Here is a 7,670-nt window from a genome sequence, read left to right as displayed (position 1 = left end):
ACTGCCCACCCCCCCACCCCCCCACCCCCAAAAGTTATTTATGAAAACATAAATAATAATTATAACGTTGTTGCATTGCACTTACATGTTGAACCAAGTAGGCTCATGAAGTCAGCGCTATTTTTGGCACTGACACATTGGAATATCCCTAGTTTTGTCCTCGTTTGTAAAATAATTCATGCAGTATTGTTAAAGCACTTTGGGCTAGCTCTTTGGAAGTCACTCTGGATAAGAGCGTCTGCTAAATGACAAAATGTAAATGTAAATCTGAATGGCAAAAATGGCCACATTAACACGTGTCTCTCTGGCCGACAGCATTTCCTGCTGCTGCACCTGGCAAACGCAGAATTCCTCTTCACTGCCCATTGTCTTAGTGTTTGCAGAAGGTCTTATTGTGGCTTTACAGGAGTGTCCTTAAATCACAGTAACACACGTTTCCTTCACTGCACCATTGTGTAGTCTGCACTCTAATCCTCCTCCTTCAGCCTGTTGAGATGTGTGGTTTGGCAGATGCTGGTATTTGTATTCGTGTTTTATGCCGTCGGATCATTATTGTACCTGCGCTTTTCCTTTGTGAGTATTTTCCATTCTTTTCTCTGTAGTGGAAGACAGGGCAGTAGCCATTTAGAAATGTCACCGTCTGTCCTGTTTGAGGCTTCAGCTGGGACCACTGCCAGGAAGCAGGGAGGAGAGGGGGGAGAGAGTGGAGCATGCACAGGTAAGGTAAACTCTACCTGAACTTCCTATTAAGCTCCATCACCTGTAGTTTGCAAAGAATTATGGGAAATCAGCAGGCAAAAGGTTGCCCTTGTACACACACTTTTATTCTATACAATTCTGAGCAAAGTATATAGTTGTAATTAATCTGTTTTGTAACAGAGGCATTTTTTTATAAAATGTCAAACTGAAAAGAAAAACTTTCAATGAGGGGAAAAAGACTTCTTTACATTTCTAAGTGCATCTGCTTTGAAGCATGGGCATGAAAATCCGTCTGAAGTTCCTGCCGAAACACACTGCAATAACGGTCTCCTTCAGAATCTGAAGCATTTCCTTTGTACCCACCGGCCTGTCCATCTGATAGCCACAGTAATCCCCCTGGTGGACACTGTGGGGATTACAGCAACATCTCAGCTCTAGAATTGATTCCTGGGGCACCAGGGGTTGGTCCCCGCCTTCTTCTGGGCTCTGATCCAGTTTTGGGGTACCCATGCCTAATCATCACCCCCAAACCTGCGTGAAAACGGGATTAAGCTGATCCACTGTGGGTGCGTGCAGCTGGAGTCTGTCCACATGTTAATCATTCAGTCAATCAGTGTCCGAAGGTCACGTCGCATTGTCTCTGTGTGCCTTCGTTAGTCCAAACAGCTGCTTTTCCTGGGCTGAGAACTGCAAAGTGGCCATTGACTTCTCTCAGGAAATGTAATTTCAACATCAAGATGACGTGAGCAGGTATATCCGCACACTATAGTGAGTTCAAGTCGATGTTCGGAAAATAGCTCCTTTAGTTCCTACTAACCCCACCTGCTCCTACCTGTGCCAAACTCAGCATGCTCAGATTGTCTCACCTGTGTGTCTTACAGGCATAATTTATACAACTAGAGGTGTGAAGAAAGAGTTTAATGACATAAGAAGGCAACACAGAAAAAAATACAAAAAGGCAAAAGAGAGAGAGAAACACTGGTGTCCCTGGGAAGGGTTGGAGAGTAAGATTTGGAACTGAGCTTCATTTCAGACACAGATATCTCACACAGTCGTTCAGGCTTTAGCGTGCATCGCTGTGAGGGGGCGTAAGAAGCATGAAGGAGAGGAAGCTGCTGGAAGCAGTTAAAAGCACGTGAGAACACATCAGCCGGGGGGTGTCATTCCTCTTGTGCAGATACTGTAAATCAGATCATTTACAGGTTCAATTAGGAGTTTTTTTTTATTGAATTAGACATTTTATTTGATCAAGGAGGAAAGAATAATTGCAAGGCGTTCACACAAAAAAGGTCACAAGACATTAGTCTGAGTAGAGTCCCCAGAGCTGACGGCAGAGTTGAAAGTTTGCTAATGACGCAGGCACAGCTAACCAGAAGAATGCACCTTTCAGGAGACCATGCGCACACCCAATGCACCTGCACATGCAGCTGGGATGCCTTTGCATGGAACGCCAAAACCGGGGCGACAGTGGCTCAGGAGATAGAGCAGTCGACTGGGGATTGGAAGGTTGCTGGTTCGAATCTGGGTCATCCTGGCAAAGTGTCGAAGTGTCCTTGAGCAAGACACTGAACCCCCAACAGCTCCCAGTGGCCAGTTGGTAAGCCTATATAGCAGCCTCTGCCACTGGTAGGTAGATGTGAGGCATATAACTGTAAAGTGCTTTGAGTACTCAAATGAGTAGAAAAGCGCTATATAAATGCAGTCCATTTACAGTTGTTTAAACAATTCCTGGTCATAATAACTGATTTCAGTCGTATTAATCATTGATAATGCATATTTCATACCTATCAATGGCCCCAAGGCAGTGGGGAATTTTGCACCATAACACTCAGAATACATCAACTACGGAGAAAAGGGAAATATTTATTCAACCAGTCAAACCAAGGGACAATTTGACGGGCAGACAGAGGGATCCAGATATTTCACCCTGCGAGGACCCTCGGCAGCTGCCTGCAGCTGATGAGCGTCATGGAGTCGTTAACGGCCACGGTGAGTCAGGTCATCTAGAAGCTCCTACATCACAGCGTTCCCATCACTGCACAGGGGTGTGCGTTTATTTATGCTTCAGAGGGAAGACCACACCCTACAGGATCTCCACAGCACTTCCAGCAGTAAGCTGCTGTTCCCAAATGGTCTCCCATTTAAGCAAAACCCCACCTGCCTCTTTCCAGCCACCAGACACAGCGAGGGTACAGGGCTGCGGCATACAGCACTGTCCAAGCTGTGGTGCGAAGCTGTTCCGCTGCCTCGCGCAGGGAAAGTCTCCGGTGCGCATTGCGCGTTCGCGGAATCGCGGAGGTGAGGCGGGTGCCAGCGCCCCAGGATGTGGCTGTGATTACCATCACGCGCAGTGCAAGCTCTCCTGCTTGCTTTCTCGCTTGCTCTGACGTTTTAAGGTGCACAACCTAACTCTCGGACAAACTAAACCTCCACATTTCTGTGTATTCTGCTTGAGTCGTTTCTCCCGCTTTGGCTGCCTATTTCTCTGTGCTTCAGTGTTTTGTGGTTGAAGTTAGTTCCCTATGGATGGATCAAATGAAACTGTTTGCTACCTAAAGTTACTGTAGGTGTCTCTTGTGTAATTACTGTGAGCAGTTAAGTTAGGGAACCACTATATTGCACAATTGGATAACTGCATAACATTCGATGTCTTAAAATCCGCTGTTCTCGTCATGTTTAGACAAGCTGAGGTATATCCAATAACAAACAAGGTGCTAGGTTATTCCAGTGTAGTACTTTATTCATACAATTGTTTACATTTCAAACTTGGATAAAGTCAGGCATAATATCTGCTTCCGTTTACTGCACCTGGTTATTACCCTCACAGACAGTACTAAATTGGTCTTTTAAAAAATCTGCATGCATTGAACTTTTCTAATTCCCCTCTCTCTCCCTCTTTCTCCCTCTTTCACACACACTCACACACACACACATCATATATTCTTTTGAACAGTGAACACTCTTTGCCTTCAGTAAATCCACAGACGTTTATAGACAAAGGAGGCTTATAGATTCTGTAAAACCTGCAATGAAAACAGTTTGAGGAGGAGGGCTTTGCTGTAGGGAATCGTGAAAACTTGATGTCCTCCTCTTCTTAAAGAACTGCTGGGCGCACAGTGTCGCCAGATTTCACGGTGATCCTTCACGCAATCGCTGCTTTCCTTGTGTGGTGCAGGGATCAGATGTAAGACACGCGTGTAATTCTGCTCTCCACGGGAACCGGCTTGCGCTCTACGCGTCGCAGGGAACTCCAGAGCGCTCCTCCAGCACGGGCTCCAGCTCCATGTGTTTAAACCTGGAGGTCCGAAATGGATTGAAACTGTTACTGGTTACTCATACATTGACAGCTTGCCTTTACTTATTCTGTATTTTTAATACAGTGTTTGAATATTTTTGATGAGCAATGAAAATGCACAGAAAGGCAGACTTTAAAAGCGATCCACATGCATTTTATTAATTGGTATGATCTGAAACCAAGACACTGAGACAGTAAAATGCCTATAGATTGCTGGGCATAAATATGTATATTTCTTTCTATTTGGCTCGGTATGGCACGGAAACTAATTAGACAATCCTTGATTCTCATTGTAAATATTCTCTCAACCAGATGTTTGAAATTCCCTTGGTTCGCGTAGTGTGTGAAAAATTGAAATGTGCTTTCCTGAAACAATAAAAATACAACTGGATAATTATTTTTGGGCGCACGAATAAAGAGGTACATACGATACTGTATCTTAGGGAGAGAATAAATCCATGTATTTTGGAACGGGTTTCTTAGTTTGATCACCATGAACAATTGCGGTTTATTCCTTAAATTTAATTTTCAAGAGTTTGTTTTAGAAAGGTCAGAGGTTAGGGGAAGCAAAGGCAATACTTGTAATGGATGCCTATAATTTTGGGAACTTCAGGTGTAAGACTTAAAAAGTTCTACCGTGTGACATGTAACAGCAAATATATATAGCCTAATTAAATCTCTCAAACCAAACTGGGATAAAAAAAAAATCATTTGAGGTTTGTAAAACAGTGCATATTTCTAAAACGTCGATCACCTACATACCCACGGGGATAAAATAGAGTATTTTATGTACTTACAGAGTCGCGAAAAAAGCTAAACCACACAATCATATATTTAAAGGTTGAAGAGCAGCTTTACATACTTAATTACCCCGTAAGACCATCTGAGCATTTCAGAGTTTGTATTTTCGTTTCGCAATCAAGGCCAAAAATTCAATGCAGTGCTCTCCAATGCGCGCTGAAGATGTTCACGTTCTCTGAATGCACCAAAGTGCGTTAAAAAAGAAGCATTTTGTGGAGAGCGGTCAGGTGCATTCCCAGATACCTGTGAGCTATTTTTAACCCAAGAAAAAATATGTGGCTAACTGTGTGCGGCTGCCCGCTGTAAGGGTGTACCAGAAACTGTATTTGAGATGTTGGCCATGCTCTTTCTGATGCTATATTAAGTCTACATCTTTCTAATTCATCATCAGTTTTATTTTGAGTTAGTTTATTTTATTGGTTTCAGGTGTTGCGTTTATTAAAGATAATGCAGCCATAACGATCCCGGCGAGGGGGAGGGTATTTATCCACCTGACACATGGACACGTGGCGGGTGAAGACGAAACTGCAGGTAAATGTCCTCCTCAGCAATCTCCGCTTCTCGGTGACTGCGTGGCGCGCTCCCGAGGGAGCGCTATAAAGCTGAGGTGGGACTCGAGCAGAAAGTCGCGTTGCGTCGCTTCTGACAAGCCATTGGTGTGCGCATCAAAGACTGGGAGGGGCGGCCCGCTTACCTGCCGCCCTTTCGGAGCACTCCTCCCGCACCCGACACCCCCGCTCCCCTGCCGCGACACACTCACTCGCGCTCGTGGCTAGTGAACTGTGCAGCGCACGGTGCGTGTTTATGAGTTCTGATCCGAGGACGCTCTTCCTCCCCTTTGGATCTCCCGCGGCGGGACGCAGCCCGGTTGAAACCCGCACTATTTGATGGAATTCGCGAAGTCTGACGGCTCCTGCTAACTTTGAAGGTATTGTTCGTGTCTTCACGCTACTTTTCTTTTCCGTTTTCGCCGAGCGAACTTCGTGAAACACCTGCTCCTTCTCAGCGTCGCCCGGCGCACATCACCCAGATCATGCGCTGCTGACGCCTGGTTCAGTATTTTTATGTTTATTCACTTAATGCGATGACTTCAGCTTATGTTAAATAATTTAAAAGCGTTGTTACATTTTAGATGTTGGATCTGTCGGGACAAAAAAGTAGCATACAGCGCGAGTGACTTCAGCACCTTATAGAACGGTCTTGTTATGCGGCACATTTTTGCCTTTGTGAATTACACAGTTGCTTTAACGACTTTGAGTTTCAGAAAGTAACTTGTAGTTGAATATGCGGTAATTTTTTTGGCAGCGGAGGACGGTGAGGGGAAAAAAACAGAAAGAAACCCTGAGCTGTGAGCTGCTGCGGTGTGCACTTGCGTTCCCGCTCATCATTCTTGAGTGCAATATTTTGACGATTAACTCCAAGTATAAGATGCACGCGATGTGTGTCAGGAATATTTTTCTGCTCCCCAACTTTGAGCTAAAAGCTGTTTAATGAATATGCATTAATGCGCATTCAGAGCGGGTCCTCCAACGCACCTGCGCCCTTAAACTACACCAGCAACTTGCATTCGATCCAAATGAAAATATAATAGCGACTTCTTGTCCAATCTGCATGCTTTCTGTGATTAACATAAAAGCACGAACATCTATCTACTTAAATTTTATGAAATATACACTCTGTGGGATTGCATCTGATTGCGTTCCCCATTTTACTAAAGAAATGTAGGCCGTGTATCTCAAACGACGTTTTTGAAGCGTCATATGTTTCTCTTATAATGATAGAAATTACAGATGTGCCTTCTCTCAGAGTGTAAGGATCTAGATTATTGTGTCGAAGATAATTATGGCTGAGCGGCAGACGTGGCAGTGCGAGTGCTAATATGTTAATTGCCAGGGAATGCTTTTAATGTCTGATGAATGATACTTTTCTGGGTTTAGTGTGTAATAAGGAAGGTCATGCGGTCTGGTAAGTTTTTTTCGTCTTGCAGTTCTCTTGCTTCTTTCCAAACACATATTCTCTTTGCGATTTGATAGTATTTTATACGTTAGTCGGGTCCAGATCATGGCGTATAGCCGTTGCTTTGTACTGTAAGGTTAAAGGTCATATAAAATCTGACCTCGTGGCCTACTAAACCTCTGCTTTCTGACCCAGTGCTTTAGGTTAGGCGTCCTGTTCAAACCTCCTACGGCTACTGTATATATATATATATATACTGATGATTGGCATACCAATAAAGAATAAGATGTATGTGAAATTTATATCGCCCTGGATTAAGACAAAATTAGGGTATTACTGTATTATTATTATTATTATTATTATTATTATTATCTTAACAATATATTAAATTGCGCACACATTAATTAATATCATTTTAATGGTTTAGCACACAGTAAATGACACAGTCCTAGCGCAGTACGGTCGACCTCTTTTCAGTATTAAACCTGGTTCACAACATCTCAGCGGCAGCGTGGTGTCACTGGGCCTCGGCTGCTTTGCTCCTTAAATTGTTTCGGGGGATATTGTTAGGGTGTGTGAATTAGTGCCTGCATTAAAAAATGATATGTCAATGGTAGTATTATCTGGTAATATTATCTCTCTTGTGGCCCAGATGTTTTCTCCAATGTAAGAACGGAAGGCCAACTTCGTCACATTTAATAAATGAACAAAAACATTTGTGTGCTGCATTTCCTAGTGAAGCTATATTGATACGCTCACTTCCTTTTACAGTCGGGGAGCATAAAGCAGGGCGCGCTCAGAAAGCCTTAAGCTTGTCATGGCGCTCCCTTCCCTGCGCGTTTGGGCTTACGGTGTTCCGTGGACCGGTGTCCGTCAGTGCGCCCAGAGCCGCCGCGTTTGAGGCCAGCTTTGGACGGCG

The 7,670-nt window shown here is 44.0% G+C and overlaps 1 protein-coding gene across 1 annotated transcript in view; it reads left to right on the top strand.

The window, feature by feature from the left end:
• Nucleotides 1-5,520: 5,520 nt before the first annotated feature.
• Nucleotides 5,521-7,670, top strand: part of satb1a (SATB homeobox 1a) — a 42,323-nt gene continuing 40,173 nt past the window's right edge. Inside the window, exon 1 of the mRNA XM_036555360.1 lies at nt 5,521-5,723. The gene's annotated coding sequence lies outside the window, so the exon portion shown is untranslated. The remainder of the gene's footprint in view (nt 5,724-7,670) is intronic.

Source organism: Megalops cyprinoides, chromosome 21, assembly GCF_013368585.1.
Source record: "Megalops cyprinoides isolate fMegCyp1 chromosome 21, fMegCyp1.pri, whole genome shotgun sequence".
NCBI lineage: Eukaryota > Metazoa > Chordata > Actinopteri > Elopiformes > Megalopidae > Megalops > Megalops cyprinoides.
This window is presented reverse-complemented; position numbering and strand designations above follow the sequence as displayed.